This window comes from Prinia subflava, chromosome 3 (genome assembly GCF_021018805.1).
Source record: "Prinia subflava isolate CZ2003 ecotype Zambia chromosome 3, Cam_Psub_1.2, whole genome shotgun sequence".
Classification (NCBI taxonomy): Eukaryota; Metazoa; Chordata; class Aves; order Passeriformes; family Cisticolidae; genus Prinia; species Prinia subflava.
The window spans coordinates 39,005,334-39,026,506 of NC_086249.1; the positions used below are offsets into that span (position 1 = coordinate 39,005,334).

The following is a 21,173-nucleotide window of genomic DNA, read 5'->3' on the forward strand; positions in this document are numbered from 1 at the left end:
GCCCTCGGCCGCCTTCTCGAACAATTCCCGCCAATCGGCGGCGCCGGGCGCCGTGACGCGCGCCGTTCCCATGGCGACCGCGGACGCCGCGGGCCGCGCGGGGCGGGGCCAGGCGGGCGGGGCGGGGCCGCGCCAGGGGGCGGCGGGGCCGGGAAAGGCGGAGGCTCCGGCAGCCCCGAGCCTCCGGAATGCGCGGGGGAAGGGGGCATCAGCCGCTCTCCGCGGCAGTGCCCCTGCGCTAATACACCGGGAAACCTCTCCAGAGCTCGTTGCCACGTTGTTGTAGGTATCTCCCCCCGGAGCTGGCAGGCTAAATATGTTAATTCTGCACATCGCTTGCTCTCTGCACAGGGCTTTTGTCTCGGTGTGCCACAATCCGCTATAACAGAAATGTTCTATTGCCTCCTAGCTGTCTAGCTCTAGCTTTTTGTGCAGCACCCTATCCCTGCTAGAAGAAGCCTTAACCTTCTGCGTTCCGCATGGAGGTGTGGTGGGTGCACAGATCCTGATTTCGGTGGTCACCAGTGCATCCATCACAGAATCAATTCATTGGAAAAGGCCTCTGCGATCATCGAGTCCAACCTGTGACCAAACCAGAACAACCAGACCATGATACTGAGTGCCTCATCCAGTCTCTCCTTAAACACCTCCAGGGACAGTGACTCCACCACCTCCCTGGGCAGCCCATTCCAATGTCTAATCACACTTTCTGTGAAGAAATTCTTCCTATGTCCAGCCTCATACTCCTCTGACGCAGCGTAAAACTGTGTTAGGTGCTGCCTCTCAGGTCTTGGCTGTTATAAAGGGCAGAGAGAGGCATTCATTGTCCTGAGCGTCCCTGCATGGAAGAGGAGAGATATTTCCACTCTCACTGCCAACACCCCTTTCTAGGTACTGTGGTTCAGCAATTTCTGATAAAGCTTTGCTTCAGAGTAACATTTGAGTAACATTCAGTTCAGAGGGATCTTGACTCCTCTTGAGGGTGTGTGGGGAGGATTCAGTCTCCTGAAATAGTGCTTGCCTGTTTCAGAGGAGACATAGGGCTGAAAAATTCATGAGACCAGCATGACTAGCTGCAGCTTCTAGGATGCAGCTTCTAACTTCAGAATGAGCTGATAGGTTGGCCTAATAGATGCGTGTGTGTGAGCTGATGTTGGCTGGCCTAATAGATGTGTATGAAGTTTTGTGTCCTTACTTGACATGGTAAATATTCATGATATTGTGATTTTGAATGAGGATACAGACTTCGTCCAAGTATTTTGCTGCTTAAATATCCTGATACAGAAATGCTTAAAGAACTAAAGTGGCCTTGGTGAGTGTCCAAAGCACTTGCATCCTGGATAATACTTCTGTAGAATTTGAAGGAGAAAAAACACTTTTCATTTATCAGTTCACCTGTATGTCAGCTGTCACCCTATCTGACAAGAAGTGGGGTACCTAGCATTTTGAGGGGTTGTTTAGAAAGTCCTGTTGTGGCAAATTATGGACATGCAGCATATTTGGTGGCTTAAGTGTTGCCATAGATGATAAAAGTAGATACCGAACATTCTTCCTGCTTTTTCTCTTTCATTTTAAATTGTTTATCCTTGAGTAGAAAAAGAAGAAGAATTGACTGTTTGCCCAGATTTGCAGCTGCTCTCTAAAGGGAGGAAAAGATCAGCAGCAAATTTGGAAGTTACTGTGCTGGCACCATCTCTGATGCTGCAGTGCAGTGGTTGAATTATGGCTTCAATGAACTGGAATCCCAGTGTAGGAATAAAGTTTATTTCTACTCAGCCTAGAGCAGAAGCACATATTGGTAGTGACTTCCTATGCATCCCCACTATGGAACTGTAAATGGTGTTGAGGAGCAAAGGGGAGATAACTGCTGGGGGAGCTAATATTGGCAAGGTGCTTGCTAGAGATGGTTCCTACATCTGGGCCTGGGGCAGTGACACAGTGGCGAGGGCCGTTCTGAAACGACAGGCCAGTGCTGCATGCTGCCAGCAAATCTGTAGGCTGGAAACCCTGTGGCTGCAGGCACAGCCCGCTGCCACCAGGAAGTGCTTTGTGAAGGGACAAGTTTGAATGTTATGATGTGGACAAGAACCCCTTGTTTTTCATCACCGATGAGAGCCAAGAAATACAAGATCAAAGAGGCATCAAGAAATGATACGATGTTGGCTGGCTGAGGTTAACATGCAGGTGAGGCCTGGCAGTGAGAGCACTTGCATCTGTCTGTCTAGACTGATGCTCTGGATAAAGCCAGCAGGATTGGAATCCTTAATTCCGTGATTTACCAGGGGCTGTAGAAATCAGATGATAAACTTTATTTTAAAAGTCAAGGAAAAGATTCTGGAAAGTCTTGGCTCTTTTTTTCTAGCAATGTGGAGACTGTGTGTCCCTTCTAAACTAGAGACAGGAAGGGTTGCCTATGGACAGTAATCTTGTAGGGGCTGGTGGGGAAACACTGTATGTAACCTCTGCTGGTGTTTGTTAGCATTGCAAAGCTTGTGAGTTTCAGAACTGAGGCTGAAGTGTGCTGCCCTTCTTTTTGGGTGTCGCATCAGCCTTTACTGGATATCCATGTGGACATTAATGCTGGCCTGATGTGAAATTCCTGTTAATGTTCTCCTTGGTCATGTAGTCTGTGATCTTAATGCTGCTGGGAAGCTGAGAGGAGAGAGAAAGAATATTCCTGCTTTCTCATTGTTCAGTGCGGTATTTGGTTCTTACACATGGGTACTCTATTTTAACCTTTGTGGTTTTGCAATGCACCAGATATTGCAGCTTTTTACCAGAATATGATGATTGAGCCATGTTTTTCAAATTTTTAAGATTGCCTTGCACATTTAGTTTGAGTGCTGCTCAGTTTACCCAAATATTCTCTCTACTTCGATGTTTAATTTATGATAAATGAAGAGAGAGTTTGGTGACAACAAGGTATCTTTGGTGGATTTTTCTTACCCCTCAGTATGAGCAGAGAGTTCAGTTCTGTAAGTGCTGCTACTGTGACAGTTAAGGGCTTCTGTAAAGATGCCCGCATTCTGACCTGGAGAAAAGAGCAATCTGACCTTCTTCAGTGTAAGCAATGCTTTAAAATGGTAGCTGATCAGGCCTTTAAAAATTATTTTCACGTTTGATACCGTGGCCTCTACCAGAGCATTAATAAGGGTGTTCAGAAAATGAATTTAACATGGGAACAGGAGTTATCTCATCTGTTAAACTGGTCCTAATGTTGGTGTACTGCCATAGGGAGCGGAGATAGAATGACATTAGTGTCTATACAGGGAATGTTACCATTATAAAACATGACCTCAGTCAACCAGAGGATGGGCTAATATCCCTGTGGAAGGCCAAGCGTCACAGAAAATAACATAGTAAGCAACTGAGTACTTGAAATTTCTGCTGTGTTGCCAAAGGCCCAAACAGAGATCTACAGGAGCTCTGCTGGGACAGTAGAGGCAGCATTCTTTTTACATAATCTACATATTTTAATTGAAACAGAAAACAGGAAAACCCATCCCAGGATAAGCAGGCAACATCTAAACATTGCATTCCAAGTAAATAGGTCTGTCATTTATCTGGGGACTTTATATATGTTCTCACTTTCCATTTGGGGGTTGAGCTTCATTCCAGTCCATGCTATTGTTCTAATCTGCTTGGAAGTTGTCTGTGCCAGTTTTACTGCAGCTGCTGTTCTGTAAATGTGAGCAGTTGGCTCTTATGATAGCACATGCTGGCCAGTCTAAGCTTCTGCACTGTTTCTGTCTCTCAGCATTTGAGAAGGTCTTTAATGCAACCTAATGAGATTAGGGTTCATTTGTTCTTGGGTTCCCAGCTAAGTTTTAAAAGGGTAAAGAGCATTTCAGGTCATTGTTTATTCCAAAGGAGGACTGACATTCCTATCAAGGTGTGTTTCTCTGGAAATATTAATTAGTTCACTAGACAGCTCCAGTAGTCTCACCCTTGTGGTACAATCTTGTAGTTCACCTCTTGCTTTACACTGATTTTCATACCACTATGTTAGCATTGTATGATATTTATTGTCATGTATATAAACATTTTGTAAATCAAGTGAAAAAGAGGATTGTGTCAAGGAAAATAATACAAGTTTCCAACTGTGTGAGACTAACACATCATGCTTGTATTTTCACTTTTTTTTTTTTTTTTTTGGTTTTTTTGTTTGTTTGTTTTGTTTTTGTTTTTGTTTTGTTTTGTTTTGTTTGTTTCTTCTGTATAGGAGGTGCTAATGATAATTTCTACAGTATTATCTTCGCTAATACCTCCATTTACATTCTTATCCTGGAGAAAGAGAGGAAAATTGAAGAGGTTATGTCACCAATGTGGTAGTGTAAGTATCCTGAAGCATAGCAATCAATGGGCACTGCTTTCTGAATGTTTGAAATCTGAGCTGAGCTGTTCAGAGCATCCCTACTGTGGGAAATATCCACTTTGGACAAAATGCACAGGCTCTTGGGTAAGGCAGATAAAATTAACTTGATAGATTTTTGCATGCTTCCTGATAAAAGCCTCAGCACTTGGCAAATTCTAATGAGGCTCTTTGCAGCTCTGGCCATGTATCAGCACTTGTACACACAGCATAGCATGGATCCAAATCCCAGAGTAACCAACAGAGTGATGGCTTTATCTTCCTCACACGCTGAGTAAGACTCTTAACCCAAAAAAACCCTCTTAATCTGAATGCAAGGATGTCCTTTTCCTGTGACTTTTTTCATTTGCATGCCTATTAATATATCTGTGTTCTTATAAAACATGAGTTAAAATGGAGCAGACTTTGTTTTTGAGGTTGACATGAATTCCTCAAAACCCATAACTGTGAATGTTTGGTTTGCTGGCTGGGAAACTACTGTCACTCTCTGAGGCTGATTAAGCATTATTTATATTTAGAAAAGCATAAACTAAGACTGACACTAATGCAAAGGTGGAAAAGGTAAGTTAAAAGTTACAGTGCCAAAGTTATTGTGAAATTCTTAGTTTTATTCCCTAGGATGTACAGATGTTTTCATCCTTTCACTTAAACATATGGATTGTCCCACTGGAAAATGTTAAGATTTTAGGAAAAAGAATACTTGCACTTTATTTACTTTGTATTTAATAAACTTAACACAACAAGGCAAGTGTACCATAAATGCTTTAAGATCCAAAATTATGGAGATTGGGCACATTCAAATAGCACTAAACCTGGAGTGTTCATGAATCTCAAACACCCTAATTTGAGTGATTATATGTTTATAATTCCCTCATAAACTTTTCTCCTGTTGCTTAGACACAAGAAGTGTTTTAAATAAAAAATCAGACAATATGATGACGGTTGAAAACAAAATTAATATAGGTGACCAGCTGAACATCACTAATTGGAAGAAGGGGAGAGTTGGATGTTTTTTAAGTAAATATGGAACTAGATTGTATAAACTCTCCGAAGCCTAAGTGCAATTAATAAAATAAATGTACTTGTAAAAGCAGAAAGATTGCAAAGCCTCTTTAGACAGTCTGGATTTAAAAAAATGTTAGTGGGGTTTTGACTGGTTTTGTATATGAAATGAAAGGAACTGAATGTTATTTTTAAGTAGGGAAATGAAAAGGGATGAAAATGAAAATAAGGGATGAGGGGAATGGAGATAAATAAGCTAAGTTTTTACTACTTGATCTGATAGCAAACCATCTGGCAATATGCTGCCAAGTCATTTTGTATCATTTATATGACTCAGTGCTAATTAGATGTGCACGGATTATGCAGACTTCTTGTGCTTTCAGCATTGGTAGAATGTTTTAAAAATATCACTTACATTATTAGTATGACATGTACTTGTTATGAATTTCTGACAGTAATCCAAGCTATTTTTTCAACAGAAAGTATCCAAAGCACTTCAAAGACTGTTCAGATTTTGACTTATTAAAAAAAAGGAAACAAAACAAAAACCCCAGTATAATACCATGATCTTCTGTCCAGACACTAAGAAATTAATTTCTTTTACTTTTCCAGTAACTTTCAGAAAACCTACTGACTGAGTGGTTAGGCCTGGGCAGGATGAAAAGTTAACTAAATACGTAAATATATATACACTACAGGTTACAGTAAACATGCTTAGAAAGATCAAGTAATAAAGCATCTTTTAAAAGTGTGTGTGCATTGGACTGTGTCTATACATAAACAAATCAAACACTTTTCTTTTTTTTTTTCTAAAAAGAAATGTAGGTGTGTAATTTCCCCAATTTTGTTCTCATAAAGTCAACAATTGCCACAAACTGAGGACTATAAAATTTCCCTTTGAGTGTGTATAGTACCACTATAGCTATATTTAGCACATATTAACTATTATAAATATATGTCTATCTTAAACATGCTGCAACATAAACCTGTTAATAAAATGTATTCTGAGAGTTGAAAACTTCACACCAATTTTCGTATGAAAGCTATAAAAATCTACTGGATGGAAGATGAAATACTGACAGTTAAAAATCAGCAGGCTGAGTGATTAATAGGTGATATTGCTTCCTTTTCAAGGAATGTCTCAAAGGTGGTGCATCTAAAACTACAGATTGTTTTTTTAAGAAAAAAATCAATATGCTTGACAAAGAAATATTACGTGCTTTCTGAACAGTAAAGGCCTCTGAAGGGAGCTTGTTTATTTGCCATGTTAACATAAGACTTGGTTATGAATATGGTGAAAATAATGCAGCAAAACCTATACTTGCATAATGAACTAGTGAGTGCAAATAAAGAAGTAATATTTGAAAAAATATCAGAAGATTCTAATAGAATATTAGTATATTAGAAATAGATCTTAGCACAGTAATACCTTTGGTGATGTGAGTTCCTTAGTAAATAGGCATGACTTGCCATGCATAGTTTTGTATTTACATTTACAGATGATTTGGAAGAGTTGAAGATAGCCCAAAGAGCTGCCAGAATGCTTTATAGCATAGAACACATGATCTGCAAAGTGGTATAAATAAACATTCATAAACTTAGAATTACACAAGAAAGCAGTATATGCTCATTAGAGCATTTTTTTATTTCATAAGCAGTCACATAATGTTCCTCTAGTAGAGTGACGAGGGCAAAATTCCAAACAGAAGTGAGATGTGTACTTTTAACAGTAAATGTCATTAATGATTTCCTGATGAAGTTTTCCAATACTATAAACTCTTTATTTATAGTTACAGGTGCCTTTCTAAAAAGTTACTGTCCTTTGAACACAGGCTAGATTCATCCGTTTATCAAAACTGGATTATTGTGCAAGAATTTTCATTTTAGTAGTGTAATAGTAAAGTCTCTGCACTGCTAGAAACACGCTGAAGACTGATCTCTGTAAGAGGCCCCAGCTGAGAGGGCTCAAAAGTGAGAAAATAAAATAATGAAGCCCTTAGGAAAATGTTGGTAGAATGTTTTGACAGCTTGAATGGATTTACCTGGGCTCTGCTAATATTCACTTTACAGAGAATTCAAGCTGAAACTAAAAAAATATTTGCCTGCTGGGAAATTTACCACATATATTAATCTTATGCCTAAGCCAAGCCTTTGCATACAGTTATGATTACTAATAACATTACACACTTTGTTGAGCTTGGTTTTTTTTGCTCTTGGATCAATAAAGAAAAACAAATTTATGTATAACTTCTGGACATTGGGTGGCACCATTGCCTCATGTAAGCCTTCACAGTGTTGGCTCTGTTCCTTCTTTCCTTTAGCATAACTATATAAGGCAAGTCAGAACACAGAACTAGTTGCCTTCTTTCTTCTCTCTCTCTCTCTTTTTTTTTTTTTTCAGTTTGATTTTAAGTAATCATCTTGCTTTAAATAGTAATGGATTTTTAACCAAGAACTGATGTTGCTCAGTTTAGGGAAGTGGTGTTTTGATTGCAAGTGCTGAAATGGAAAGATATTCTGTACAGCCAAACTGCTTTCATGTGCACGTGCACCAGGCCAGCCTGTGATGAAGCTGTACACTAATGCAAAAAGCAGGAATAGCACCTGTGTGTTTTATTGTCTTTAATGAAATTCAACAAAATATAAAACAATTTTTTTCATGCAAAGCTGATTTGTGTCTGTAGGACTGATATATCAGATACTACTATGTGCTTCTTAAGGTCAAGATTCCTCTAGGTTTACTTTTAAGTTGTATTTAGGTCTTTTTAATTGGACCTTGATCTTCTTCCTGGCAGGTACAAAAACTTTGCTCCAAATCAGGAGGAGGGAATAAAAACATACGAAAAATACACTTTTCCATACGCTGGTATGATTTTTTTCATTTACATTTGCATTTATTGTACAAAGTACTCTGTAGATAACTCTGTAGATGACTCTGTAGTCATATTTTGTATTCAGATTAACTAAACCATCGGAGACTGCATTTTGAAAATTTTCTGACCAGTTACACAGCAGTGACTACTATGGAAGTGAATGAGCCAGTAAAAAGAAATCCAGTTTTTCCATTAATTTTTACTTTATGGTGGTATTTGAAGCAAAAATGCAGAATTAAGCTTTGACATTATTTCGGAGTGTCCCATGGAAGTGCACAGTCAGAGTTATGTAGATCAGTGTCAGTACTAATTCACTTGGGAAAAGGCATTCTGATGAAACCTGGAAGAATAACAGTGGTTTTTTGGGGTTTTTTTTGGACTAAAAAAAAATCCCAATCCTGCTTCCATATATGTTAGCTGTTCAACATAAAGATAGAAGTTCAGCATAATTAGAAATCTGCCTAAAAGTATTTCTTATTCTTTGAAAATGTTGCCAACCATTTGTATTTTCAGAAACAATATCAAATAATGTATCAGTAGTATCTGCTATAAACAACTTATGAACCTGCTTCTTGTCAAAGTTTTCACTGTTAAGCCTTCTAAGGACTCTGTTCACTAGAATCTGAGCCAACTGCAAAATTAAAGAGCAGATCATTAAAATACATTTCTTGGATTATCTGTTTGTAGTGCATAGTCTGACCAGCTCTATAGGTTTTTATTCCTCTAGAAGTCATCACAGTGCAGTTCTTTAGGTTCAAGACCTTTCATTCTTCTTTTAGAGGTTCACAAATAAACTTGAAGTAACACATAGCTTCAGAGGTGAAAAGTGAGACAGAAGCTTTAAATATACACTATGAGAATGGGTGAGGATTGGTGATCCGATATTGGAAGATTCTACTTTTAAATTCTTTTTAGTGGGAACAGAAATTGAAAAGAAACAAGTGACTATTCCTCAAGTATTGAAAAATTATGTAAGGACTTTCTCTGGGCCCATTAAGGATATGAATGAGAAATAATGTCTTAAAATTAAAACAAGGAAGTGCCAGTTGACTCCAACAAGGTTTGAAGCTTAGTGTCAGCCAGGAACTGGGAGTCAGTGCACTGGGAGCCTTGCACAACTGAAGGATATTTTTGATTTCTGGTGTCTCCATGATTTGAGAAGCAGCTTGGGTCCTGGTATAAGCAGATATCAAAGAACCTCTTCAGTTTCTTTCTAAATGCTGTTCAATCCCACCCCATGGTTTTAATATTGTACATTCTATAGTAGATAAATCTGCTGGAAACAATAATTTGTCTTTTAAGCTTACTATTCAGACCCCAATATATTACAGTAAGTTCACTGCTGAATAACTGTGATGAAAAGAGAAGAATGTCATTGATTTAGAAGATATTGTTACCAAGGGTGGTGGGTTGACCCTGGCCAAGAGCTAAACACTCCCACAGCTGCTTCCTCACACTTCCTCCTTCCCCAGCATGACAGTGCATAAAAGGAGAGCACAAGTTTTGGGCTGAGATAAAAGACACTTTACTAAACAAAGGGAAAAAAAGGGGAAAGACCCAAGTGGTGCCAAGGCAATTGTTCTCCACCCCTTAGTGCAGTGTCTAGCCAAGCTCCAGACATCAGTCAACTTGGAGGCCACACATACACACCCCTTCTTCTAACCCAGCTTCTATTGGGTAACACAACTTTATATTATCTAGAATATGCCCTTGGCTAGTTTGGGTCCTCTACAACTTCCTGCCCAGTTTGAGGGGGGAAGTATAGCACCATATGGGCTCTTCTGAAGGAAGTTAACTCCATCCTGGCCAGACCCAGTACACCAAGTTTTTTACAGCTTTTTAGGTAAAATTCAACAAACTAGTTGTTCTCCATGCTGTGTACACAAAGCTTGTTATTGAGGTTTACTGTGCATGTCACAGTCATTTTCTTAGGATTGCTTGTGTTTTCCGTAGGCCCGTGTAAAAACTTGGTACTGCTGTCATGCCCAGTGTGCCACACTGCTTGGTCACAAAGCAGTTTTTCCAGACTCTTAATTGAGTTGCTTTGATTTAGGACTATGTATTTTGAGGATTTAGGCAAGGTTTTCCTAGATAATGTTGCCATCGAACTCTCAAACTTCATTTGACTTTTGTAGTTTCCCTGTGTCACGTTGACTTGTTGTTGTACTTGAATGTTTCTGTACCACATATGGCATTCTGTGGTTTTTTAATCCAGTTCTGTTTGACTTCCCATATCAAAAGCAGAATGAGAGTCCCGAGGGAGCAATTGCAGGTAGACATAATCTAAAACAGCTTTTGAGGCTAATACAGGCTGTAATGAGTGCAGGTGCTCTGAAGTGACACCAGGCTGTAATGGCTCCTTCATAACTCAAAACTTCTGAGTGAGGAGTTCTCCGGTTCCTGCTGTCAGTTTTGATCAATAAGCTGCTCATGTGGTTAACTATCCCAGTCCTTGTTTCCCCTTATGTCACTGAGAAGGACAAGGTGAGAAGGACAAGGCAGATGTCCACCTTTGAGCAAAGACAATCAGGATGCAGAAGGCCTTTTCAGACAATTAAATGTATTTTTATTGCATAGAAGATATTTCATGTGGCTTTGTTCATATCAAGGGGTGGTTGTTAGATGACTTATTCATAAGCAAGGATGGTTGGCAAGCTCAGAACTGAATCATTCTACCTTCAATAATGACTTTAATAATGACATAATGACTTTAAACTGCTGTTTTGCCTAAGTGGGAGGCCTCAAAAGGCAGTAAATACCAACTTCTGTTGTTGGTAGTGAGAGTAAGTTTACATATCCAAAGCTGACTGATTCTGTCTGCAGGTACGTGTCAGGTAGGTGTCGTGTCTTTTTCTATTCTTCTCCCTACCATCTCAGAATAAGAGGATAATTAAACTGGAAAGAAGTTTGGAGGTCATCTGTTCCAACATCAGCTCAAAGCTACTTCTGAAGTGGCACAATTTTCCAACTCTGCTTGTTCAATGGCATGATGACTGTGCACACCTGAGCTGGTTCAAAAGAAAACTTCAGCTGAAGAAACTAGCTGTTATGCACCTGCCACTGTTTAGAGTTTCCACATCTAAGCATACAGCCCCTTTGCTTCCTGAGGTTACTGGCATTAAAAGCTGTAAGACAGACATACTCCAAAGTCTTTGGTGTCACCATCTTACAGGATGGATTTTTCCAGAGTCTAAAGCCTCATTAAGATGTTCCATGCTGGCTGAACATTTCTGGGTATTACTGTGACTCTGCTTGTCTCTTTCACTCTAAGAGATTTTTTTTTCTTTTTTTTCTTTTTTTTTTTTTCTTTTTTTTTTTTTTTTTTTTTTTGGCTGCCAAATAGGGATGTCATAACAATATTTGAGTTGGTTTCTGAACTGTCATGATTTACAGGGCAGCTGTAATAAGGTAAAACAATATATATGGAAGTTATTTGTGAAGCATGGGACATCTTGAGGCAGAAATCCCAGGAGCTGATGCAGGTTAATCAGTGCTTGAGTGATCATGATATTTGCAGCTCATCAAAACAGCTGAAATGTTAAAGACAAATTCATAGGACATTATTTAACCAACCACTTCAGTGTTTCTTCAACAGTTTGCCTCATTCTTTTTCCCTGCCATTATGACTTAGTACACAGTTGAGAAAAGTGGGTGATTCTTTACACCACTGTTTCTTTTCTTGTAAGAATTAGAAACTGGGGAAAGTAGTTAAGGAAACCACTAAGCTATTTAAAACTTATGGAAACATTTTGTTCATACATTATTTTGCTCAGTTAAATCCCTTATTGTTTATCTATATTTGACTTTTGTTTGACAAGGTAATATTTTCAATAATTCATTAAAAGACAGGATCAGGTAGTTTAGGACAAATGTTTTGTATTTTTAAACAGCTACATTTCAGCAGGGAAAATATAAAGACCTCAGATGTGCTTGGTAGAGGCAGTTCTGTGTCAGATGGAAGCAGCGGAAAACCAAACAGGAGAGAGCAGCAAGTCTGATAGTTCCTTAGACAAGCTGTTCATTTGACCAAGGGAGTGGGCAATATGCCACTTTTCAGTCTTATAATCAACACTGAAAATCTTCTACATCTGTCTATAGAATTTTCTCCTTGACTGTGTGCAGTACAGTAGACAGGAGCATCTCATAATCTCATCACCTGAACTCTGGGGACCTGTGTGAAGTTCCACAGCTTGATATATCTTCTGTTTCTTATCTACAGATAGGTCTGTAATAGTTCAAAGATGTTGAAATTCCTGTGTCCTGCCCCCTCCCCTGAGTGCATATATTCTGCCTCGTGGACAATCTTAAATGAGCACCAACAGATATGCTGCAGGTGGTATTTTCACTGTTTCTCTGCCAGAAGGCAGAGGAGCTGACTGTCAGAGACAGTTAAACACTCATTACTGCCCCATAGAAAAGGACTTGTCTTTGATCCATCTTTATAACCTCATAAGAATCTGTGACTGGTTGCTTCACGCCCAATGTATTCCAAATCCTTTCTAGAGAGCGTGTAATTTAATAACAGCCGTCTCTGTCATGAAAAGTTGCTTGGTTGGACTCTGGATTCATTTCTACAGCTGCACACCAGTTCTATATAAAGCTTTAATTCAAGGCTCTAAGACTTAGCTCAAATGGAATCTTCAAATTTTAATTAAGAACAAGCACTTCCCAGGTTAACCCAGGAAGGAGAGATACTAAACTCAAACTACATGGTGGGCTGCCACAGGGATTGGCTGGAGCGCTGAGTTCCCTCAGTGGTTTGGTTGTCAGGTTTACAGCATCCACATGCTGGTACTGCAACAGTGTCAGTTCTCCTCACCAAGATGGAGCAAGTCCCAGGCTAAGTATCACTGACTGAGTCATGTTTAGAGTGTGAGAGGATTTCCTTGCTACTGCAGGTTTCTTCCATGGGGAGCTGTTTAGAGTGGTCCATGGGGACAAGTGAGTGTAGTTCAGATCCAAGTGCTGCAGAGTATCAGAGCTCCCTTGCTCAAGCCCACTGCCTGGTGTTTGACAAATCTAGGTGTATTCCCAAGGTATCAGTATTTTAGGGTATGTAATAATGGACTGAAACTGGCATTGAATAGCTGCCTTGAGTAGCTGAAAGATGAGAAATTCTGTTTCCAAATGAATGTTGTAATTTAAAAAGTAATTGTGTGATTCTGAACTCATTTGGATTGGTTTTGCTCATTTTCATAGGATTAGTCATCACTTAAAGTTATGCCCCTCCTTATGCAACTTCCTGAGCAGGACAGAGATGTCCAATTGCAGAAGCCTGAGGAAGAGCTGGAACAGAACTTAACTCATGTGGTTTGCAGGGCTCTCTAACAGAGAGGTCTTTCTGCCCAACCTAGAAAGAAACTATGGAAATGTAGGAGAAGGGAACACAGGTGGCCTCACCCCTGATAAGTAACAGCTGTTTTAATTAATCAGTACAGCCTTGCCCCTGATGAGTAACAGCTATAGCCAATAAGGATGAGTGAGATAAAAGAGGGGGTGAGCTGGTAATGGGAGGATCAACCTTGAGGAGCGTGAAGCAGGATCCTGGGGAGAGAGAATCACTCCTGTGAGGTCAGTCTGGGTCTGCAGTTAGAGCCTGTTGTTGGAACCTGCAGCCATAGTCTAACTAGGTAAAAACCTGCAGTCAGAGTTTGCAAGGGAAACTTGCAGCAGGAGCTTGCTGTAGCCAGAGTCAGTGAATGATTGGAGTTAAGATGACTAAGCTGTAAAGAGGAATAAACCAGAACCCTTTTTATGCTGTATTTAACAAGAAGTCTGTGCCTCAGCTCATTTTTGTGTGCTAATAAGAGGGCTGCTGCAACATGGAAACTCTGTCATTCCTGGATGAAACCTTTCTCAAATGGCTAAAAGAACAAAATAGTTGCAGTCAAGTTCTCTAACTCAGTAATTGCTGTTGTGTCTGGCTCATAATTTGTCTGTTTCCCTGTATTATTGTCCTTCTATAGAAAGAGATGACAGAGCCACCCAAGCCTCTGGAGGCACTGCTGCAGTGTCTGGACAAAGAGCAAGCTGTCTTTGAATCACATGCCAGTATTTGCATAATTTTACATATATATATATGTGTATCTGGCAGCATTTATTTGTATTTGCAGCCCTCCCTTTCTAATATCAGAGGTGGGACAGCAACATTTGTATTATTTAGGAATCTAAAATATATGTAGTACTATAAAGAAAGGAGGCTTGGTGGTGTTCTAAACCTCTGTATTCCTTAACAGAAAGTTCATTGTTTTTAACCTCCCTGTGGTGCAAATTCTCAGTGGGGTAGTTAGAAAAACAAACACAATCTGAGTGTGTAGGTAGAGTAAAATTCAAGACAAAGCTTTATTTCCTACTTCCTCTGCACAGACTTAAATATGAGATTTAAAATACTTAAGTGCTATTTTTTGTAACAGTTGGAGAACACCATGTTTCGTGGTAAGAGTTGCATACTTCTTGGGTGTTATTAAATGGAATTTTTTCTTATATTTGTGACAAGCCAAAACACCTATTACATCTCACCAAAAGGCTGGTTTTTTTTTTCTTACAGACTTGCTGCATGGGTAAACATTGGAACATGGATTTATCTTAACCATTTTGAAAGTGAAATGTCTTATGTTTATCCCAGATGTTGAGGGCATGATCCTTGTGATGTGAATTCCTGAAGAAACCAGCACAAAAGAGAGGAATAGAAGAAAGGGTGGTATTGGATGATACCAGAGTTCCAACAAGGAGGGGGAACAGGGCAGGCAGGTACCAAAGCGAAGCAACTACATGGTACAGCAATGGGAGAGAACACAAGATTATAATGTATCAAAGCAGAGACAGAAATGATATTGCCTGGGACAATGACTTGGATTCATCAACTTCAGATCCAGCAGACTCAAACTGGGAAGGAGACTTATCCTCTTCTGATGCGGAACACACCTCTGCCTAAATCAAGGCGTCCTCCAAGAGGAACTCAGCGTGAGTCCCTGACAGACCAGGCAGCAGTCAGACACCAAGCAATTAGGGACAAGGACTTTGGCTTGGCTGAAGAGCTGCTTTTAGCTTTGCCAGTCAGGGATGCCAGAGAGGGTGTCAACTCACTGGAGCCACTAAATCATGGGGACACTAAAAATGCTGCTTGTAAAAGCTCTGGTGTTGACTCAGTCAGTGGGAACTCCTGAAGGGACTTACACTGAAATAAAGCAAGGGACATCAGAGTCATTTCTTACATTTGTAGATCACCTGAGAGATGCCATAGAGAGACAATGTAAGGATGACTTGGTACATCTCTATCTGATCTTGCCTTTGTTAATGCCAATGAAGAATGTAAACTAATAATTAGAGCTTTGCCTGATCCACAGCCTTCTATACATCAAATGATTAAGGCTTGTAGAGAAAAAGAAATCTCACAGTATATTACAAAAACTATTACTGCTCTTAAGGTAACACATAAAGCAGAAGTAAGAGATGACACACTTGTAAAAGCCTTTGAAGTCCTCAACTCAGCACTACAGCAAAACAACAAGACATCACAGGACATTAAGAATGACAAAAGACTGTGTTTCCAATGTGGGAAGCCTGTACCCATATCAAAGTATTGCCCAGTGCCATCACATTGAAAACCACCTCATTGCTGCCCTAGATGTAAGAAGGGGAGACATTATGTAAATCAGTGCTGCTCTAAGCTAGATGTAAATGGAAAACCCCTGTCCAGCATCTCTTCTGGGCTTCTTCAGTTCAGTTGCAGGGAAAGCAGTCATCACCAAAGAGAACAACACCTAATGTGCAGTCTAATCCATACAGAAATCCATTACAGTATGGAGCACTATCACAGTGGGGAGTAAAAATAGAAATGGATTTTTAATTGGAGTCATTTATTATAGATACATCTGAGTTAAGTTATATTTTAGTAGTTTGTCAATATTAAGATTAATTTGTATGCCTTAGTTTAAGTATAGGCTAAGTATTGCTCAGTTAAATTGTTATTTTAAGTTTGGTGAAGTGTTGGAGTCCATGTTTCCATGGATCCCCCAGAGAGTGAGAAGTGCAGGAATTGAATTAAAACCTTTAGAAAAATTAAAATATATAAAGCCACACACACACACACAAAGATTTAAGCCTCAGTTTTAAGCTTCATGTACCCTAAGTGCCTAATTGCTAGTATAGAAGTACAGAGCTTCAGGCCTAGCGATAGAGTTTAGACACAACAAAAATAGAGTAGAGTACTGTTTATAATTTTTGGTATGAATTTTGTGCAAATAAAATAAAGCTCCTCACATATGCTAAGTTTTTATGCATAACAAGATAGAATTTTTATGTTAGCAAGATAGAGCTTTTGCACTGATAGATATACTATATGTGTAGGTTTTTGATACTATTTTTCGTAGTTTTTCATAGTTTTATGAACTTTAAGAATTGTACCTAGATTGGGTAGTGTATAGATAAAGGCATGAATATGCATTTGTAACATATGGATAAAAAGCCTCTGGGTTGGAAGTGGAGGTATTGATTGATCAATCCCATCTATCGATCCAACCTCCATCTTCTGCAGCCTGGGGAATGAGGCTTGCCAGGGAGCTGAAATGGGATTCTGAAGATACCATCTATTGTAGTCTTTGTTGCCTGGGATTGGGGCCCCAGGGTCCCTTTCCCCTTTCTTTTCCCTTTGTGGCATTTGCCCCAGAACTCTGTTTGGGGCTGCTGGGGCTTCTGTGTGGGTTTGGGACCCTGGGACCCCTTCCTGCCTCTGCAACCCCACAGCCAGGAACCCTGCTTGGGATTAATGATCCCGGGACCCCTTCCTGCCTCTGCGACCCTGTAGCCAGGAACCATGCTTGGGGTCAGGAGTTGGAGGTTGTTTTATCCTAAGGCTGGAATGTTATGTTAAATTCCATGTTAAGACTACTGTTTATTCTGGTATTTTATTTCTAAGACTTTATGCTCACAACTGATTGTAAGACTGCTCATCTAGGACTCTCACACCTTCAGATATATGCTTTCATGTGATAAACAACTTTGCATAAGACTTGAAAACATTCTTGGACCTTTAAGATCTATTAACCTGTAGAGATGGCCTTGGCAGTTAAGTTTGGGCCTTGTTAAGTTTAGGTTACTTTTAAGTTTTGATAAGTTCAAGTTTTATAAAATTTAGATGATAATAAGTCTATATTCTATTAATTTAAGGTTTTATTGCATATGGGTTTTTTTGGGGCGTTATAAGTATATGGTAATTTAGAAAGGTGTTATTTCAACTTCCTAGGATGATTAGTATTGATATATTTGTTATATGATGTGAATTTGTTAGTTTTCCTTATTTACAGTTGATTTTTAATATGCTTTAATATCCTTCTTTTAATTATCCAAAGACACATGTCATTTCAAGATCTTTCTTTTTATTTTTTAACTGTCTAAGTATTTTATAACTGCTATTGTTAAGAGTCTTAAACAACAACAACAACAACAACAAAAGTGTTAAGGAACATCACTCCAGTTTAGAGCTTGAGTCCTGGCCAGACTCTTGACTCTATCTGGATGGATGTTCTGCCAACAAAAGTTCAGATGGTTTCTGCTTTAAAAATATAAATTCAAGTTATTGACAATTTGACCCTATAAAATGACAGCTGAACTGATTTTTGGATTGGTCTTGAGCACCTTGCCTGATAAAGGATGTCTGGGTCCCCACTGAAAAAAGGTTCCAAAAGCTATTTGCAGACTCTGAGATGATGGCACAGTATTTTAGTAATTTGATTTCATGTGTGTTATCATTGATAAGTCATTAATTATGCTTGCATCTGAAATATTCTTAATTATTGTACCTGAATTTTCCTGATTTGTCAGTTCTTAATAGAGTTATGCATTTGTTCAGAGTACCTGTGCACTTATGTAATATTTGTATTTCTAGATATCAATCATAAATATTGCCCAGTCTGCCAGCTGGTGCAACACACTGTATCTACAGGAGCAGTCAACTCATGAGAATTTAAATGTACAAAAAATCCATCTGTCAGTGCATATATCTTTAAGTGCAATTTTACACCAGTACACACAGGGAAAAAGGTTTTTTTAGTTTAGAAATCCAGAAACAGGACAAATTGACGGTACACTTTCTCAATTAACCTGGGGTGAAGGGCTTGCTTGTGTTTCTGCAGATTTGGAACCCAGGTGGATTCCAGCAAAGAATGTGAAAAAGACATCAAGCACAGAAACGCGCTGACCACTCCAAGAACAGAGAAGCATGCAGATGTGGACTGTGCAGAGATTCCAATTTGCACCTGCTGTTGTGTGCTTCAGTCGCAGAAGACTGCGAACTTTGAGGATTTTAATGTGGGAATCGGTAGTATTGTAGAATTTCTTTTAGTAGCTATGGGGATCAATTGTATGTTATGCTTTCACCTTTTTGCTTTGCTTTTTTTAATAGCACAGATTTACCAGTTAGCCAACCTAAAACAAATACATATGATTAATAAGGCTGTTAAGAGTCTACATGCCTCAGTGAGGAGGGGGAGATGTTGGAGACCATGTTTCCATGGATTCTCCACAGAGAGAGAAAAGTACAGGAGTTGAATTAAAGCCTTTAGAGAAATTAGAATATATAAAGCCACGTATACATAAAGTAGAGGTTTAAGCTTTAATTTTAAGAAAATACACTCCAAGTGCCTAACTGCTAGCATAGAGTCTAGAGCTTCAGGCTTAGAGATATAACTTTAGACATAACAAAAATATAGTGGAGTATTGCTCATAACTTTAGATACAACTTCTACTCAAGTAAGATAAAGTTTTTTAAGTTAATAAGACAGAGTTTCTACATTACTAAGACCTGTTTACATTAACAGATATGCTATATGCGTAAGTTTTTGATACAGTTTTTCATAGTTTTACAAACTTTAAGAATTAGACTTGGATTGGGTAGCTTACAGATAAAGATATGAATATGCATTTATGATTTATGGATAAAAGGCCTCTGGATTGGGAGTCAAGGTATCAATCGATTGGTTTCTGATCTATTGATCCAACCTCCACCTTCCACAGCCTGAGGCAAGAGCCCTGCCAGGGAGCCAAAACAGGATTTAAAGGGTACTATCTATTGCAGTCCTTGCTGCTTGGGATCAGGGTCCTGGGGTTCCCCTCTGCCTTTGCGGCACTTGCTGCCAGAACTCGGCTCAGGACCCTGGGACCCCTTCCTGCCACTGCGGCCCTGCTGCTGGGAACGCTGCCTGGGGACCGGAGCTGGAGCCGGAGGTTGCTTTGCTCCAAGGCTGGGATTCTGTGCTAAATTGCTGTTTACCCTGGTGTTTCATCTTTCTGGGATTTTATGCTCATAACTGTTGTAAAACCGCTTATCCAGAACTCTTTTGCCTTCAGACCTATGCATTTATGTAATAAACAGCTCTGCATAAACTTTAAAGTGTCTTTGGACCTTCAAGATCTTTTAACCTGTAGAAACAGCCTGTTGCAGGGTGGGAAATGCCTCTGAAACTTGTAAGAAAAAGCAAGCAAATGCAGATATACATGTTAAGCAAAAAGTTTCAAATACTTTATATTGTTATAATTCTAGAAATAGAAGGATAACTTAATAATTCTCTCTTTTTTTTTTTTTTTTTTTCCTGGTAATGATGAGCACGCACATGAAATCAGAGAAATAGTGTGTAAGTTTCTACTTAGTTGGCATCAGAATTATTATTCTTGAGGCCAGTAACTTATTTAGTGAATTGGAATGTCAGCAACAAGCAGTTGTTCTGTAAGGCAAATAACAAGCTGTTGTTGTTCACACTTGTGCCTCATTTTCCCTTCTCTTGTGATATCAGGGGGTGTGTGTTTAGAAAATACATAAAGCATGTTGAGTACTCCAAAGAAGTCTGGTTAACATATTTCTATTGAGGTAGTTTTAAACGGAAGTGTGAGGTCTACTATCAAGTTACCATGATATAGATTAGTTTGCCTGAGCTTGCAGTGGGAAGTGAGCATTTATCACTGTGAAAAGGTTTCTGTTCATCTTCACAATCACTTCTCTGGCATATCCAAGGTATCCTATTGTAACCACCTGATCTGTCAGGAGAAGAATGCCATAGATCTAAACATTTCAGTGTTTTGAAGAAAGACCCAAGTTGGGTCCTGTGTGTTTGGCCTTTCAGGATTAAAAATAGTTTATGGTTGACTTGGACTCTGCATCATTTTTCTCCGGTGAGGTCAGTGCATACTGAATGGTTGGGTTGCTAAGAGGGATCTATGTGAAAAGTATTTGATGGGAAAATGTGTAGAAATAGACCTGGCTGGAATTCATGTGTTTATTTGTAGCCAGGGTGAAAGGAATTGATACATAGGGGCACCAGGTGTTATGCTCAAAATCATGTTTAAAGGCAAAGAGGAAGCTGACCTTATATGTTATATACCAAGAAATTTTTGTTTCTTGCTACCATACCTTACATGTGAAATTCTAGTAATTATTCATATGGATTTAATTGTTACAGAAAAAAAAGAATAACATTGCAGTGAAAATTTTCTACACACTGCTGAGTTTCTAGTCCTATCTCTGCTTGCCTTTCTGTGGCTTCCATGGGTCTGAAGAACAGCAGTTTAATTCTGGGGTGTATGGGGGCACTTATAGCAAGCTGTTAACGTGTGGAGTGTTTCACCAGGACAAATCTGATATCGTGTGGATGGTTTCTTCTTCCTTGCATTTGCCAGGTTTTGTGTGGGGTCATTTTTTGTTTGCTAACACGGTTTCACACTCTTGGCTTTCTTCATTGGTCTGTAGCTCTGTTATATCCAAATTTACTATCTGTATCATGACTTTATATGCACGTTAGCATCTCCTTTGTCCTCTGTGTTACCCCTAAAACTAGTTTTGTGCAGCTCCAAGTCTGCAGTTCTTTAGCCAAATAGGGTGAGTCATTATAGCTGAGGAGTCTCCAGTGCCAAGGCTGTGCTCCAGGTCACATGCC

General features: G+C 39.3%; 1 long non-coding RNA gene across 2 annotated transcripts; it reads left to right on the forward strand.

Annotated features, from left to right (window-relative positions):
* Positions 1-146: 146 nt before the first annotated feature.
* On the forward strand, positions 147-19,636 carry LOC134549202 (uncharacterized). 2 transcript variants are annotated; one of them, XR_010080023.1, is made up of 4 exons: positions 147-282; positions 4,223-4,333; positions 8,170-8,240; positions 14,795-19,636. It is a non-coding gene; the product is annotated as an uncharacterized LOC134549202 (long non-coding RNA). The 2 variants fall into 2 exon arrangements; XR_010080024.1 differs by having other exon boundaries at positions 14,873-19,636.
* Positions 19,637-21,173: the final 1,537 nt, after the last annotated feature.